Source organism: Pinus tabuliformis, chromosome 5_2 (genome assembly GCF_031772625.1).
Source record: "Pinus tabuliformis cultivar Carrire ecotype Pingquan chromosome 5_2, CPIR1, whole genome shotgun sequence".
Taxonomy (NCBI): Eukaryota; Viridiplantae; Streptophyta; class Pinopsida; order Pinales; family Pinaceae; genus Pinus; species Pinus tabuliformis.
The window spans coordinates 710,168,948-710,188,008 of record NC_142306.1 but is presented as its reverse complement, the minus strand read 5'-3'; positions in this window follow the sequence as shown (position 1 = coordinate 710,188,008).

Below are 19,061 nucleotides of genomic sequence, written 5' to 3'. Positions count from 1 at the left end.
GTCCTAAATAGACACATCAAAAGAGAAAATGAAATATTGAAAGAATAGGGTAGGTTAGATAAGATTATTCACGACAACACCATGTTGCACCTTGGGCTATGGCAGAAGAAAAATAGAAAATTGAAGCAAAAGAACAAGAGGTTGAGCAGGGCTCTCATCAACCTCAAATTTAAGTGCCTAATGAGGAAGCCGAGGATGATAGTGGTCCCAAGAAAGAAGAAAAGAAGGTTGGATGTATTGGCAGAGGTCTCAGAACACATGAACTGAAAGAAGGATGGTCAAAGTTTTGGTTGCATGGGGACATGCAACACCTTCACAGTGGGGGTATGTTGAGCTTTGAAACTACATCTCTCCTACACATTTTCCTAGACTTTTTCCCCTCACCATTACCCCATAAGCTATCAAAGAACATTGCATATTGATTCTAAAAGAGCATTTAAGTGGTTTTCTAACTATGTTTTTGTGTTTGTTGTTTGACTTAGATTTTGCTCATTAGCTGCGGAATGCAGCCACTTTCCGCAGCTGATTCAACTTTCCACAACTGTTTTTGTTAAACTCTAGGTTGCAGGTGTCATCAGGAAAAACAAGGCACATGGGCAAGATAGAAATGACCTGGACATGGATCAGGTCCTATTGGTTTAGCCGGATTCATTAAGGAAAGTCGTGGTCAACGGTGGTCAAATGGTGGTCCAACGTAGGAGTCCTACGGCAACCAGACTCTATTTTCAAACATGTGAAGGATTCATGGCCGTTCCTAGAACCCTGGGGTCATGTTGACACCTGTAGACTGCCCCACGATGTGAATCCAACAGCCACTCTTGATAGATTGAATAATCTTGGCAACCAGTATTCTAAGCTTACGGACGTTGTCCTTTATGTGTCTTCAGTTAAAGATATTTCATAGGAAAATAGTTATGAATTTTTTGTTATAAATAATGCATTTCCAAACGCATAGAGTTAGTCTTTGTTGATGTAATTTTGTTGTTAAGTTTACTGTGTTGTGACACTAGTTCCACTGTGGTAACGAGAGGATTCTTCCTCTATTTTGAAATATAAAGAAGACTCTGTTTTATATGACTGCGTGAGCATAATTCTGGACTGATAGTCTGTTGACCAAGGCCGTGCAGAGGGCCCCTGCACGCTGAGGTTTCGTTTTCCTTATTGCTGTAAAGTTTTTATGCATTGTTTCTTTATTTCCATTGCACATATTTCATAGTTATCCACCTGTGTATATTTCATTTGCTATGGTATTAACATATCATTCCTGTACATGATTTTTCAAGCTCTATATATTGTTGTTAACACTGATCAGTGTGTGTGTGTTTCAGGATAGAGTAGGCCCAGGAATTTCCGTACAATTTTTGCAATAACTAGTGACATGAGATTAACCTCTCTGTTGACTTTGCTTTTCTTAGTTTTTTTAATTCCAGTTATGCTTTGATTTTAGCCTTATTCACTTGCTTTGTTAGCTAGTTTAGATATCAAATTTCTCATATCATTGATGTTATCTCCTAAAGCCATAGCTTAGACTACTTGGCGAGCTATCGGACTATGAATGTTGTGATTTGATTTTAGTTTTACTTTTTTGCAATTAGATATCAAACTGCTCATATCATTGACGTTATCTCCTAAAGGCATAGCTTAGACTACTTGGTGAGCTATCAGACTATGAATGATGTGATTTGATTTTAGTTTTATTTTTTTGCAATTAGATATCAAACTACTCATATCATTGACATTGTCTCCTAAAGCCATAGCTTAGACTACATGGCGAGCTATCGGACTATGAATGATGTGATTTGATTTTAGCTTTATTTTCCTGCAATTAGATATCAATTTCCTCATATCATTGACGTTATCTCCTAAAGCCATAGCTTAGACTACATGGCGAGCTATCAGATTATGAATGAAGTGAATTGATTTTACTTTTATTAGTTTACAGTTTTTGACTTGTTTGAGTGCAGTAGCTTAACATATTTTTTTTTGTATTTAGATGAGCAGCAGAAGTAGTGATTTCATGATCAGTAGTTCATCATTTATTTGATTTTACTAGCAGTACATTTCCATTCTTGTTTAAATGACAATTTCATTACTAGTACCTTTTGAGATCCTCTGAAGTGTTAAGCTCTGGAAATCAGCATAGAGGACATAATTGCCTTAAAATCTATATCCATACTTGCCTTCTGAAGTATTCTTAAAATTTAGGAATAGGATTTCCATTCACATTAGGAGATAAACGAAGATAAAACCCCCAAAACAAAACAAAAATTGAAAACAGTAAAAAGTAAGAAAGAGGTTGTCTTGCACATATAATGCGTCACACTTCATCAGTTTACGACTCCCAGTCGATAATTAATGTAGAAATTTAGGACATACTAAATTGGCTAAACAAATGTTTCGGCCAGATGGGGTCGGGGATGATAGTTTGGGCTCCTTTCCCCTATAATGATGGAACTACCTCAAAGGATAAGTCTTTCTCCCATGAGAAGAGGATCCATCTCCCATCCATATTTCCTATATAAACCTCCCTTCTTCCCAAGCACAAACTAGTTGCAGTTGATAGTTTTTGACAGAGTTATAGTTGAGTGTTGATGCTATTTTGGAGTAGACAAGCAAGCTATTACTAGTTGTAGCTATCTAGTTGTGTGAGGGAGAAGCGTGTTTTCGTTTGGAGTGAAGCCTAAAGGGAATAGCCTTTAAACTATTGTTGTTTAAAGCCATCGTGGAATGTTAGCAGAAGTGTGTGGGAACCTGGTCTTGTTAGAGGAAGACTGTGACGTCAAGATGAATGGTTGTAATCTTTCTTTGATATTAATAAATGCAACTATCGATTGATTTCCTAAATGTTTTGTAATATTACATATTCATGGCTTAATGTTTCTTGACTTGTTAAGTAGGTTGAATTGCAATTTGTCTATTATTATGTTTGTGTGATGTTGTTGTTTACTTGTTTCATGAGCTTGAAGGAGGAAGCGAGAGATTGTTGGAGCGAGCAAGCGAGGACATCATCAAGCAGGATAAGCGACCAAGAGGTAGGCCCTCTTGATTGATTCTAACCTAAGGAAATCTTCCATAGAATGTATCTGTTGTGGCTAGATCCATTATCGGGCTAGAGGAATTTGTTCGTGTCGCACTTATAATTTTACTTCACCACAAATTGGCGACTCCACTAGGGATCCCAATCCTTTTGTTGTTTTGGATTTCATGATTGCGTGAGAACTTTTCTAGTTTGACGTTTTCCCTTTGGTTTTGTTTCTTTTCTCCAGATTACTAGCCTAAGTCTAAAATTCATAGTAGCAGATATGGTCCCTGTTTTTTTTTTTTCCTTAGTTACCTTGACCAACACGGTTAATCTGCTGGCAGTCACGCTGACCAGCGCAATTTGCTGAGGAAAAATCGCGCCAACCAGCCTCTGGCGCTTGTTGTCAGTTAGACAGTCGCGCCGATGCCTATAAGTGAAGATTAGGACTTGACCCAATTCTTGGCTAGTGTGTTCTGCTCTTGTGTTTTTGACCCCGTAAGCTTTTGGACTGTTTTCTCCCTGATTAGAAAGCTACTTTTCATTTGGTTTTTCTTGCTTGTTGGCTTGTCATCTTTCTATTTGATTGATTGAGTCATTGAGTGGCCAACGACACTAGGGCATCTAGTTGGTCACCCATTCAACAGTTTGTGAACTCACTAAGTCGGGTTGTAGGTGTGTTTACTCTTTGCATTTGTTTTTGGTCCTTTTTGCAACTTTTACCTCTTTTTTGCACAAGTTTGAAAAAGTTTCATTTACTAGCTTGAACATTTCTTTCCAGCACAGATTACGTTGTTGGCCTTGTGTTTGGTGAAGTCGGTGTTTCATTGATTTGAATGAACTTCTCTTTTCATGTTTTCATCTTCTTGAAGATCTCATTGTCTTGAAAACTTTTTCATTGAAAGATTATAATGGAAAAGTTGGTTTCATTGTTTCATGAAAAAGTATGAAATTCTAGTTTGTTGCATCATTATGTTACGATAATTTGCATTTTTGAAAGACAGCTAGAATTGCATCAGCATTTGAAAAAGGAAGAGAATTTTTCATTTTGAAAGGACTAATAGATAAGTGCTTGTCAGGAAATTAGGAATTGGAATGCATTCTTCATTAGTTTATTTTTTGAAAAAAGTAAGGTAGTGAAAGATCATTTCGTTTTCAATTGCTTGATTGTTTGCATTTGATTGAGTAGTTTCTACCCTCTCTAGTGTAGGCATTTCATCGAATTGAAAGGGTCTTGTCTCATTTAGTTGAATTTTAGGTTTTTCGAGTAGCATCGCTAAGACTTGAAAATTGAAACTTAACTCAAGATCAACTCTAAAATGAATTCAATTAACCTAAGGCGCATTTCACATTAACAATCACATCCAGAAGGTCTAGGCTAGAGACGTGTTCCGGCGTCTTTACACCTAGCAGTTGTCATTAGCTTCGGCATTAGACAATGCTAGTACGGATTAGTGCTCTTTGTACCATCGAGTATATAACGGGAGAGCCCACTAGGATGCAACCCTTTTATCATTAGGATGTTGAGTCAGCTACCTTGCGAATGTGATAGACTAAACACAGCATTCGGGGAGATTACCTGCTCGTACTTCTTGGTTCGCCAAGAGGTATCCTGCAGTTCACAGTTGCCTGGTAATCTTGTTTACCTAGATCATCTAGAGCAGTCATTTGATCTTTTTGACTCATTAAATTTAAAAGATCATTCGAGCACTTGTCCTTTCGTACTTGTTTCCAATCAAAAGTGATAGTTTCTTTCTCGACTCTTAAAAAATGAAAGAGAATCAGTATTTTACGCGTCTTAAAAATTGATTGCCCATGATCCAAAACAAGCTATTCTAAATAAATACGTAGAACAATCATTACCAATATTATGTGCTCCCTCTTTATTGACATCCATGGAGGAATGCTATTGTAAATAACAAAAGCAGGTCATGAGTAAGTAGATTTGAGCTCTCTAAATGGATTGACACCATGAGCTACCAATGAAAGCCTAAAATTATAGAGAATCCAATTACCCCTAAAACACTAGTGAAGTGATGGGATAACACCAAATTCATTCAAGGAATTTAGCTAAGTGTTGTACTCCACTTAGAGTTTCAAGTTGGTAGTTTAAGATTCCATGGTCCTAATGAGCATATCATATAGAGAGGAAGACATTACACATTTCTAAAAGAATTGGATCCTTGTTTTCTATGGATTTACGAATACAAAACCATCTTCAATGAGGTGGAGATCATCTCCGATAACTTGGTCCATGCATAGGTAAGTTCAAGAATCATTTCCTTGGTTAATGTTCAAATTATTTATGTCCTCCTATCTATGAGATTGTTAAGTATGTTCTTTAACACATTCCCTAACAAGTTCTTTGGGTTGGATTTAGAATGTATCTTGCAATCAATGTTGACCAAAATCGTGAGTTCTCTTAAAAGGACATTTTAAAGCCTTGAAGTTATTTGTTCCATCGACTAAGACAAGGTCATCGTGGCTAAACCATCTGGTTCACCCAATTCCTCTTCCTCTCCTCTGTCTGAAAGATTGTCTGAGGAGCCGTTTCCTGAGTTATCAGAGTCACTTGAGGACCAAAATGTTGAACTCGCAACTATTTTGAGTGTTCAACCATTGTCCTCTCGTCCTCCACCTACTTTCGATATAGGGTCATCTGCTGATCTTGGCCTAGAATCTTCGGACAATCTCATTCGAACTCCAGAGAACTCGCCGACCACTGACGGTCAGCTTGGACTGGTTATCTATCCTCTGAACCCTCTGTTTGATGTTGTTGAGATATCACCGTAGCGTCCTTACTATTTGTACGACTAGCCGGGTGTTCCTTTGGAACTATCCCCTAGTACATGTTCGGCCATTCATCGTTGTTTGTGGTCAAACATGGAACCCGAAGGCGATGCTCCAGTCACATCTCCGGATGAGTCTGAAGTTTCTACTTCACACATTGTTGAGGGGGGAGAATTGCAATTGCAGTTTCCTCCTGAGGGTTTCCCTTTTTCGAAAGGTATTCCTATGAGTTTTCCACCCAACTATGTGTCTTTGGGGCACTTAGCTTCAGGCACACCTAGTTCCTCATCACTTTACCATAATCATGTATGGGTTTCAGGCGTCAGGTCCATTCGTCACGAACACGACTTCTCAACAGGTTGTTACTTAAGTCTCGGTGCAACCTACCATTCTGAATACCCTTGTATCATTGGTCCCAGTTATGCGTCAATCACAACCGGTAGTTTCAAAGATTGTCTTTGTCAGTTCCTTTGTCCCATTAGTCAGTTGCCAGATTGTGCCATCGCCTGGGGGACAGAACCTAAATGTTTCTATGGTGTCAGGTGCCACTAATGTGAGCGGATCACAAGCTCACATGCTTGGTATAAACCAGCCCTCTTCTGGTATTATTTATAACCCTGCTTGATCCATTATCCAATACCAATAGGTTCAGAATCCCATTGGTTTGTATGGATCAAGCAATGTTCAGTATCAGCAACCCTATGGGGCTCAGGTCCAATACCAAAATCCTTACGTTCCATATGGTTCTCAAGGATTGGTTAATCAACCTTACACCCTCCAATCGAGGCAGTACATCCGACCTGGCTACGGATAGATTTAGTTCGGTAATTTCTCGGGAACTCTTCAAGTACCCTTGCAACAACAAGGACAACCTTTACAACAACCAAGATAGCCTTTGTTACCGCAAGGGAAACCTTTTTTACAACAAGGGTTCTCTGCACAACAACAAGGGAAAATTATCTCGCAGCAAGGTCACTTGCAACAACCGCAAGGTCAATCCTTACAATAGTTGTAGCAAGCCGCACAGCATCAGATGCAATATGCTTTGCACACCTCTCAACCCATACCCTCGCAGGGCCAACCTCTGCAACCCCACGAACAAATTTTGCAACTGCAAGGTCAACCCTTGCAACAACAAAAACATCCAAGGTAGAAACAACCCTTGTATACATACCAAGAAGGTCAACCCTTGCAGGGGTAGGGTTAAGGTCAAGTCTTGCAGTAGTAGGCCCAAAACCCTCTTGTCTTAGGCCAACAGGTTCAGAATCTTTCTGGCCAAGGGCACCAGGTACAAAACCCCTACGTCCAAGGGCAACAAGTGTATCAACCTTATGCCCAAGGACTGCAGGTCCATAATCCTCTTGTTCAGGGACAACAGGTTCATCAGCCCTATGTTCCAGGACAATAGGTCCCATACCCATGTGTCCAAGATCAACAGGCTCAATAGCCTTTTAACCCATATGTTGCCTATCAGCAACCTATGCCTGGACAATTTCGAGGTATTCAGGGTCAAAATCCTCCCTATGGTCAAGGTAATCCACAATGGGGGTAGCCTCAGATGCCATATGGCCAAAATCCCCCATTGTGGGGCCAAATTCCTTACCAGCAGGGATGGGTTCCTCCCTATGGGCCCTCTTATTGACCTCCTATGCCTTTTAACACTCAATTACCTTTCTTGGCTACACTTGAGTTGCTAGATGTATCGCACCTTACGAATGATCGAATCCTTCATTCGCCGTACTGGCCTTTGGTGTCATCCAAGATACCAAGTGATTGCCCAAAGTTTGATGGAAAAGCTAAAGAAGATCCTCAGGCCCATGTGATGACATATCAACTTTGGTGCTCGTCGAGCTCATATGTGGACGATTCCATTCGTCTTCATCCTTTCCAATGAACCCTTATGGGTGCTGTAGTGAAATGGTACATCGAGCTACCTAGAAGTACTTACCATGACTTTAATTCGTTAGCCATGGCTTTCCTCACGCATTTTCAGTTTTTGGTTCGCTATGAAACTAGCACCTATTTGCTCACATCACTTAAGAAAGATACTATGACACACATCTCTGATCACATCCATGAATGGAGACGTAGACATCGCCTGATCAAATTCGAGATAGTTGATCAGTTACTCACTGAATGGTTTACCAAATCATTCATAGCCCCAATTTCTCGTGATATAGCTATGGGTGGATGCATCACTAAAGAGCAAGCCATCGCTCATGCCCAGTACTTGGATTTGGTTTACTCTCAATATGGAACTTTATACGAGTTGTTACCTAATGCTCCGTGGCCATCATCTGATCCCGCAACATCAAAGTTACCAGTTGTTCCTCCTGTTGATGGAGTTATTGGTTCAGTATCCCAGACCCCTGCTAAAACTTCTTCCAAATAGAAGTCAGTCTTGAATGTTTCTCCTAATATTTCATCTCAGAATCTGCCTAGCCCTGGTAAAACCTCAGAGGTCCACGCTGTCCAGTCTATCGTAGCGGACAAATCCTCGAAAGGAAAAAATAAATTCAAAGGCAAAGCTAAAGTCGATGCCTCAAAACAGGGTCCTCCCAAATCGTCTACTGGCAAATCTTTGCAACGGAAACCTAAGTATCCCTGCCTCATTTGTGAGGATGGTCATTACACTAAGGATTTTCCTTGACGATCCAAAGTTAGTTGCCTGCTCAAAGGGACCCTGTTGTCCTTAAAGAGCCTTTTCCATCTCAGCAAACCCAAATGGTAGACCAAACCCGATCTGCTTCCTTTGGATTTCAAGTGTTCATGATGAGCATGCTCATTAATGTGGCTACCCGATCAAAAGATTATCAAACTCCAGCTCCGACAGCTGTGAAAGAAAAAGAAACTGCACCTTCTTCTTCTACCCTGAGTTTTGGCCTTCTGCAAATTGAGCGTCCTAACCCTGATTTCGCTACGCGTCCACCCTCTCGAGGTGTGCTGCGGAAATCCTCATATAATACCAACGCCCGAGCTGCTTAGCACTACAATATTTTTGAGGATTTGGCTCACGTGTCATCAGCCATGTTGGCTCTCTAGGTATTCCAAAGCTACCCATCGCAGTGGAAATCTTTGTTGTCAGCTATCGGGGGCATCGATCCCACTGATTCTAATTTGATATGTTCTAATCTGGAGAACCATGTTCCACGGCTCCCTCATCAGATTTCCTTTCTTATTCAGGTAATCATTAATGAGAAGACCATCCACCACACTGTCGTCGATGAAGGTGCTTCCACTTGCATCATGTCAATTGCATGCTAGAAGGCTATTGGTTCCCCTACATTGAACCAGTGTCCGAACACTTTGGAAGCTTTCGATGGGCACGATTCGCGACCCTTCGGTGTCTTACCTAACCTTTCCATCACCCTGGAAGGCAAGACAGTGCAGGTTGAAGTAGAAATTGTTGACGCCAATCTCAATTATAATATTCTACTCAGCCGAAGTTGGACTCATGCCATGCATACCGTGGCCTCCTCCTTGTTCCGCGTGATCTGTTTTCCCCATCAAGGTAAAATTGTCACTATCGATCAACTATCTTTCTTTGCCTCTTCCTCCTTGAATGGCAATGTTCCGTATGTTAAGCACTCTGGTGCTCCCTATGAGAGTGTGGGGGCAGGTCTCTTCAAAGATTCTGCCTTAATGGGAATTTTTCCACTCCCACCTCCTCATGTTGCCTCTGTCAACATGATCTCAGTCAAATCTGATCCCTGGGCCATACCTACACCAAATCTTGTTGATACTTGGGGCAAGGTTATGTTGCTTAGTCCCGCCGAAGTCAATTACGTGGAAATGATTTCGGCTTCGAACTCTGCATCCTCTTATTCTCATATGTTGAAGACCTCTCTCGATATGTACTCTCAATCCCCTTGGCTTGGCACTTTGGAATTGCCTGATCCCTTAGCTGAGACCTTCCTTGTTGATGAAGGTATCATGGAAATCATGTCTCTTAAGGAACCACCATGGATCGACACTCATCATCGCTTCTTGTTCTTGCCTTGCCTGGCGGTCATGTCTACCATTTTTGAAGAGACCTCTTCTTCATTGCCTATTGATGTGTCAGTTTACCCTGACATATTCATGATCTTTCAACTGAGGGCACCTCTATCCCTTCATGGATTCAGGATTTTTCACCCTCCCCGAGTTTTCACCGATTTTCCTCTGACTCATAACCCTCCCTCACCCAAGGGGCATGGGGGAAAATCCTTATATGAGTTATACTCCATTATTTGGCCGAGTCGATGCTTACTCGTCATGGAAATGGTAAAACTCCAGTGTCCTTCTATGTTGATTGATTACCTGAGTCCCAGCATGGACTCCCACCTCAAAAAGTACTATGCCTAGGTCATCTTGCATGGTTACTTATGTACATTAGTATGTAATTCATTGTTGTACAACGTGGTTTTGTGTGATAGTTTTCAAATAGCCTTCTTGTTTACTATGCTTTTCTTGATTTGCAGATGTCTTCGACCCCTCACGTTGGTTTCGCTGATGGTGCTTGTCGTAGTACCCAGAACCTCTCATCCACGACATGGGCTATGTATGACCCTAACGATGATTTGATTGGCCTTCAAGGTATCTACCTAGGTCGTACAACCAACAACATTGTTGAATACAGTGTGGTCATCGAACTGTTGTCAGAAGCCATTGCTCTGGGCATCAGAGAATTGGTTGTCAACCTGGATTCACAGCTTGTTGTCCTTCAACTCAACATGCAATATTTCGTCAAGAACCCTCAAATATTACGAATGTATCTTCGTATCCGTCTATTGGAAAGGCATTTTGATTATATTACATATCATCATATTCCTATACGCATGAATACATTGACAGATGCATTAGCTAATTACGTGCTGGATAAAAATTTACGAAACATGTAAAAGATAATACAAACCATTTGTACCATAATAGACAGGAAAATACAACATATGTATATATATGGTGAGAATGTTTGATACATCAGAACCCAAAAAAATAATATGTGTGTCTAAAATAACATCAACGGCTCGCAGGCCTCATACATTCATGGCATGCAGGCCTAAAAAAATATGTAAGTGTTGGACCTAGGAACTACTCAGCGTAGTGGTCATGGTAGCACAAGACAGCTCGTTCAACATGACTCAACAGTCGGCTGATCCGATCGGAGACTCCCACCATGTGCCTTTGGTACCGATGGAGCATGTTCCTATCCGAGCATACTCCGGGATACCATGAGTTAACCCCTCAAGGCTCCTCGTGATCTCCTCCTCGTTGTCACTCCCTTCCTAATAAGGGGAAACAACATCAATAAGGTTGGGGATGCGCCTGGCTATTGGGGACATCCCCGCTGGCCGCTCTAGTCCAACATCTACATAAACAAGAGAAATGTTATAAGCATGCACATACCAAAAACAATTAAAAAATCTCAAAATTAAAAATTTGATTTTTTACCTTCATCATCGAAGTCCTCTCCATCTAGTAAGGGCATGTTTGGATCTCCACGGAAATTAGTGTTGTTGTATGGCTAGTCCTCCACGACGATCTTCTGTTGTCCTAGCCATGAGAAGAATGCAGGCCGGTATGACATATGCTGACCCCCAGTGACTCTGGGCATCAAACGACTCCAGCGGGCCATCCGCGGATCGCGTGGCGCAAGAGGATCTACCTCAGTCAACTGATACTAGAACAATGGCACTCATTCCAAGAAGAAGGTCACAAGTACTGATCCGAAGCCAAATTGCTTCAGATTCCCCGCCTTGGCCTTGGAAAACTGGCACTTGATGTTCATCTTCATGGCCTCTGCCCAGTTGAAGATCGTAGGAGTTGTGCAGTCAATAGCATAAAGGAAATTTGACTTGTTAGTCTCATGTTCCACCTGGGACCCCACCACTCTATTGATAGTCAACAGAAGCACCCTCAGTGTCAAATCCCGCACACTGGAAATCTCTATCTTCCCACTCTTGGATTTCAGGGCCTCAGGGCAGTGTTCGGCAAGCAGGGAAGATATGCTTGCCCCGATCGGACGTGACCCATACAAGTTCACTGGCTCACCTCTATGAGACAGTCTAGTGATGAAGTAGATATCTGAAGTTGTCAACTCCAGCTCCTGGTCCCCAATGACAAAAATCTCCGATTAATGTCCCAAAGGCTTATTAGCTATCAGAGCAAATCGGGCTAGGCCCGCATCACTAGTGTAAGGAAGAATTTGAGGAGCCGCAAGCCCTCAAATCCTCCAGGAAATTTGGATCCTTCATTGCTTGGGTGTCAACATATTCATGTTCCCTTTCCTTCCAATCCACCATTTTCGGCGATTCTCTCCTGCAAAAGCCATTAACTTGAGTCAATAATCATCCTTGGCACATAAAATTCAAGATTAATCTGTCAGTTTTTGAGAACATAGGGTTTTTCCCTATCCACGGCACCAGTGCGCCTATTTTAAAAACATTTGCACCGATCGGTGCAGATGGCTTTACAAATCACCCTCGACCGACGTGATTTTGTGCTTGGAAATCGCACCGACCGAGGGCGAAATATATTTTCAAAAACCTCCCTAAAAATCCAAAAGAATGGTTGAAAGCAGAAAGAAATAGCATGAAAATGGAGCTCAGGGCTTTAGCTATTACCCAGAACTGACGACTGGTCGATTGATTTCCCGGATCTCTCGCAATCTGCTTCAGAACAATTAGGGAAAAAGTGGGTAAAAAGTATTCACAACAAAGTTAAAATGGTAAATGGTAAAAATATATTTACTTTTCCTCTTTTTATCCATTTTTTCATGAAAATATCAGGTTTTATAAATATTTTTGACCTATTTTACCTCAAGGACTCGATAATACACTTTTCCTTACTTGTGCAGCAACAGGTGATGGACGTTCGCCGATGACGATGAGTCACGTTTAAGCTCTTTTCTCGACTTGTTAAACTCATATGAAAAGATTGTTGAGTATTTTTTCCCTTCTTGACTCGTTAAACATAATAAAAACGGGGGGTCCACTTTCAACTATTTTCCGACTCTTTAAAAGCGAAAATATGGCTGAGCCCTTGTCATTTCAAACTCGTTAATGGATGCGAAACGTCATGTGCCCAGTATGTGTTTATCCCTTTTTCAGGTTGGGAGGCACTATTTACGAAAAAAGGTACTCCTTGACTGAAATGGTCAAGCGGTTCTCTCAAGTATTTTTTTCTACCTTTTTAGGCTCGAGAGACACAAATGTATGAAAAGGGACCATGTGGAGTTTTCTTTTACGTGTCTTTTTAAAACTCTCTAAACATGAAAAAGATATCGAGTTACACCATTGTTGGACTCGTTAAACTATTAAACGACATTGGATTCATCAACATGATGAACATGAGCTTCTCCTTCCTAGGGCTCATTAAATTACTAGGTCGGATTCGTCCTAAGGATGAACTTACAGTGCAAGCATATGCTATCCCCTTCAAGCTTACGATTAAAAAATAATTGGGGTACTTGCCAGAAATGGTGGGGGGGAAATTTTGGAATCTACCAGTCGTGTCAACAGCTCACTCTTGAACATGACACTCTTTGCTTCGTGTCGGGTTGGGACATCCTCCTCTGTATCGTTGACCTTCTTGGGTTTGGGCCGTTCATTTTTTCCTTCTATTTGATGTTTGATTCTCTATATCATCCAAAATCATTTTGCATCCTCTCGTTTAGCGTCGATGATGTGGGATTCATTATGGTCCTCCGACACGGTCACTTTCCGTCGACTTCAACTCACTATCCGAGAAATTGACCGAGAGACTCCCTTCTAGTACCTTAGAGCTTGCATGCCCTAATGGAAATTTCTTCGCACTCGACGACAGGTTCACATCATTGGCTTTTGATCGAGTGATTTCACAGGCGTTCGACTTTAGTTCCTGTATTCACATTCCGTGAATTGTGTTAATAGTACCTTAAGCGCCATTGTCATTATTGGTGGTTTCTCTTGCGCCTCTTAACAGTTTACATCATTGACTGGTAATCAAGCGACTTTCTAGCATGTTCAAAGTCAACACATCTATTTGCATGCTAGGATCTGTACTTTGATCGGGTCGTGTTGGAGCGCAAGACCCTGGACTCAGATCACAAAAAGTCCAGGTTGCGAAGTGATGTGACATGGTGATGTTGATATGCATGTCTCTTTCAGATGGCTGGCTGTGACCAGACCATGAGTTATCATATGTGATCCTTCTCATGATTGGATGGCTGTGACCATACCTTGGTTTCGTTATGATCCTCTTTGACGGATGGCTGCGCCCATACCTAGATCCATTTACATGATCATTCTCTGGATGGCTGCATCCATGTCATGATTCATGTATCATTTGACAGAGATCTCAAGTTTATGTATGTGTATCTGTACTTGCTTACAGGTTTTTCAATGGCAGACCAGTTCCCTGCACTGATTTATAAAGCATTTCATCCCTCACTCCAGTTTGGCCTTCATGCTTTAGGGGGCAGATTCATGCTTTAGGGGGCATCTGTTACACAACATTTTTTCACTGTCCCTGTACTCCCCATTCCTTGTTCCTGGAGGACCTCTACAGTGAACCCCGCATGCTTTGCCTTCATGAAGAAACTCCCATTGTGTCCCTCTTCATGAATAGATCATTTCCCTTTTGCACCATTTCCCTAGAAACTTATGTTTTTCCTAGTTTACAAGACCAACGCTAATGGCCTTTGTCTCCCCCGCCCTGATGTGCAGAGATCAACACTACTCCTCGCATCGACCAGAGCGATTGAGCTGTGTTTCAGTCGCGCCGGTCCTATTATAAAAAGTTTTTTAAATTAGAGTCGAAACTTGCAGCTCTAGAAGCTCCGTAACGAAAGTCTGGTAAATGGTTTCGCCAGATGGGGTCGAGGATGATAGTTTGGGCTCCTTTCCCCTATAATTATGGAACTACCTCAAGGGATAAGTCTTTCTCCCATGAGAAGAGGATCCATCTCCCATCCATATTTCCTATATAAACCTCCCTTCTTCCCAAGCACAAACTAGTTGTAGTTGATAGTTTTTGGCAGAGTTATAGTTGAGTGTTGATGCTATTTTGGAGTAAACAAACAAGCTATTACTAGTTGTAGCTATCTAGTTGTGTGAGGGAGAAGTTTGTTTTGGTTTAGAGTGAAGCCTAAAGGGAAGAGCCTTTAAACTATTGTTGTTTAAAGCCATCATGGAATGCTAGCAGAAGTGTGTGGGAACCTGGTCTTGTTAGAGGAAGACTATGACATCAAGACGAATGGTTGTAATCTCTCTTTGATATTAATAAATGCAACTATCGATTGATTTCCTACATGTTTTGTAATATTACATATTCATGGCTTAATGTTTCTTGACTTGTTATGTAGGTTGAATTACAGTTTGTCCATTATTATGTTTGTGTGTTGTTGTTGTTTACTTGTTTCAGGAGCTTGAAGGAGGAAGCGAGAGATTGTTGGAGTGAGCAAGCAAGGACATCATCAAGTAGGATAAGCGACCAAGAGGTAGGCCCTCTTGATTGATTCTAACCTAAGGGAATCTTCCATAGAATGTATTTGTTGTGGCTAGACCCATTATTAGGCTAGAGGAATTCGTTCGTGTCCACACTTATATTTTTACTTCACCATAGAGGGTTTTAACCGAACAATACAATGGTGTATAAATCTTTGATCTATTTTATTTGAGTAGTGGCTTAAGGTGTTTGGCCTGCATTGAAATACCTTATTTTTCAAACATCATAAACTTTTGTTTATTCATCATATTCATCTCCTCCACAACTCAATGGTTTAGCATTATAATAATTTGTGTTTGCTTCTTGAGGAAGCATCATCTTGTTTTACCACTTCATGTCGAACCTCCTTCAGGATCTTTTTGTTATCAATAACACAAGAGAGTGGATAATATATTTATTGACTCCTTTTCATCTTTGTTAATTTGGACTTATTTCAACAAGAAAATCCTCTAGGGATTTGTGTCTTGAGATATGTCTCACCTAAAACCCCTCTAAGCTAGGCACTATGGTTGAATTTTCAATGAAATTATATCAATTTTTTTTTTGAACCAATACTACACTCTATATCATATTAGTAGGAATAATTCATGTTCTTTAACACCTACATAAACCATATTTTTGTTATTCTTGTCAATTATGAAACACCTATTATTGCCGAAAATTATTTCTTTGTGTCAACTATGCTTCTTTACCTAGCAAAAACAAGATTTTTTTAATAAGGAACATAATAAATTTATTTAATCACTATGTTCTATCCTCTTAGCTAAAGTAGGACAATTCTCTTTACCTTAACCCTATATTCTTCTCCACCACTCAATAAAGTAGGATCATGTTGTAATTTATCATCAAAAAAATTAGCATACCAATTAATATTATTAATAAAATATCTAGTTGCCCATAAATCAATGTACAAATCATACTTATCACTCACTGAGTTCCTTTTAGCCATGACCACGTAGAATTCTTCCTCCTTGTGTTAAATCATATCAGAATATTTCTTTCTAGATTGGTAATCAGAAAATTCTCAAGCTCTTGTTTGTGTTTTTCATCCTACAACCACTTCCTATAAAGTTTGTTTATATGACCTAACTTTCAACAATAAAATAATTTTATATTTTTTATATATTCACCTTACTTGGAAGATTTATTACCATCACTTCTTTTCCCTTTCTATTTCCCTAGCTCTTATTACCTTTTCTACAGGTGCCACCTCAAAAGTTGCATCCCACTATTATTCATAAATTGTTTATTTCCATCTATCTTGTTACAAGAGCTTACCGCTCAAATTCTAGGTCTATATTAATATTTTTAATGTTTAGGGTTTCAATAAAATTCATAGTGAACTACAAAAGTTATAACCACCATATCTTGTTCTTTAACTTTTCATTGAATTGATCTCTAATAATTGATTTTTATCAAATTAATGTGCAAGAAGTCAAACTTCTCCATTTCAATTGAAACATATAGAGTTTAAAGGAAGAAAGTTCTACCTTTGTCTAATATTTAATGCATGTCTCCTAGGTTCCCCATATGATAAATACATCATCACCATTCATTACAAAGAGCTTGATTAGAGTTAGAACTTCATGATTCTTCATATCATATACCACATGTGTATCCACATTAGTCCAACTTTGCAAACATTTGTGCTCAAATTTACTTCTATAACTCAATGATTGGCAACCTATTGTTGTCACAAATACAAACACACACTAATCTAGACTCTTGAACATCTATATCCTTTGTTTGGAAACTACACCTCACAAGGGAATGATTATGATTTCTTCACTATCTCTGACAATGGAATTTATGTGATTCATCCCTTGATTGCATATGGCTCTCATGATCCAGGTTATCATCACAAGAATAAGCATGTTCTCATGCAAACTATATTCACTAATGTAAGTGATTTATCTCCTTATTTTCTATAATGAAAATCTCCCCACACTTTAGCAATATAACAATATTGACTCTCCTCCTCATAGGAATGTTATGGGTTATCTTCTTGTTCATACACTAATAATTTATTTAACTAGAAGGGCTCTAGAAGTTTCTTGTCTCATGCAATGAATATAAAATCAGAAAGACATTACAATGAAAATTTTCTCTAAACTCAAGTTTCCTTATCTTTGTCCAAGTGTGCATGATTGCAATGCCTCAACACCTAGACCCCTTCTCTACTCACAATAATCACTTGGCTTCTTCACCTACTTCATGAGTTTACCCTCATCATCGATTTAATGCTATGCCAGTTTTACATGCATAAGTGTGGACACAAATCCACATAAGAATAAGGAAGAATGGATTTATTCATCATTATTAAGTGGTGCAATTTCTCATTACATAAGAGAAGAGGAGTATGTTATATAAGTCCTAAATACCTAACCATTTAACTACTACATTTAATTAAACATAACTACACTAATTTATTATGAAGACCTCATTATATGCAATGATTAAGCTTAGACCAAAGTCAAATCTACTTTAAGATTAATCTAAACCACATACAAACCAAATTCAAACCCATGTTAAGATTAATATAAACCATAAATAAACAAAAGTCAAAGTTGCCTTAATATTAATGTAAAGCATGTAAAAATATGTAGACTATAAAATATTTACAATAACCACTATGAAAAAAATTAAATTACTAGAAATGTGGGAAAGTAATATACTTAATCTATGCAAGGATAACACATTTAACACACTACAATGCAATCATTCAACTTAAATATGAAACCAAATCTTGGAAACTACACTAGCAATAAATTTATTCAATCTTGTATATGCAAGCAAGATAACTTATACACAACATTAACAAGTACTTAAGGAATTCAACTTTGAACATAAAAATGTAAACTAAAAGTATTAACCTTGATGAATGCCAATATAAGATGCTAGATATGGTAAAGGAAGTGTTCATGAAAGTCTATAAAGGGGTGGTACAAAGTTTATTTTTAGCTATTAGTGATAATGATAATTGAAATGAATAAAATGAATTACTGGAATAAAAATAAGGTTAATATTTGTAGCATACCCCCTACTGTCACTATTCCCTACTAATGGTAGAAGGAGGCAGTTACTATGTTGACCTGACCTCCAATGTCCCGTTATGGAAATGGGGTCTAAAATTTTCGATCTTTTACAACTTTTTCAAAACTTAAAATGGATAATATCGTTGCATTTGTCTCATTGATACCTTCCCATTGATACAAATTTTCCTTCAATTCGACTCTCGGATTAAAGGTCATTAAAAGATTGGCATATCAAATGGTGCCACGACATCTAACCTGCCATGTGGTACCCACGCAGTCCCCATGTGGTGCCCACATGGCTATCCAATTCATGTGCAATGTCATACCTCATGGCAACTACCGACTCACTCGTACCAGGTCATGAATTAACCCCTCTCTATGATTCACAAAGCCCGGAATATAACATAGGATACAATGTATATTCATTGTACGCAGCTGCAGGCCCTCTATGGCCACGTCACCATGGGAATAAAATCTCGATGGGTTTTAGCGTATCCCCTCATTGAAACTACTGAGGACAACCTTCTAGGGATAAGTGGTTATATACACCTTGCAATAAAGCTTAGCCACCACCTTGACCAATACATAGAAGTAGTAACAATATGTAACAACTATCCCCACTAAACATGCCCCACACACCAAGTCACCCGGGGACTTAAATCTAAGGAATTCTACCATGCCCTCCTTCCAATATCTCTAGTGTCTGGGTTTGGGGTGACATCATTGGTTCCAAATGTCGGGGTGACATCATC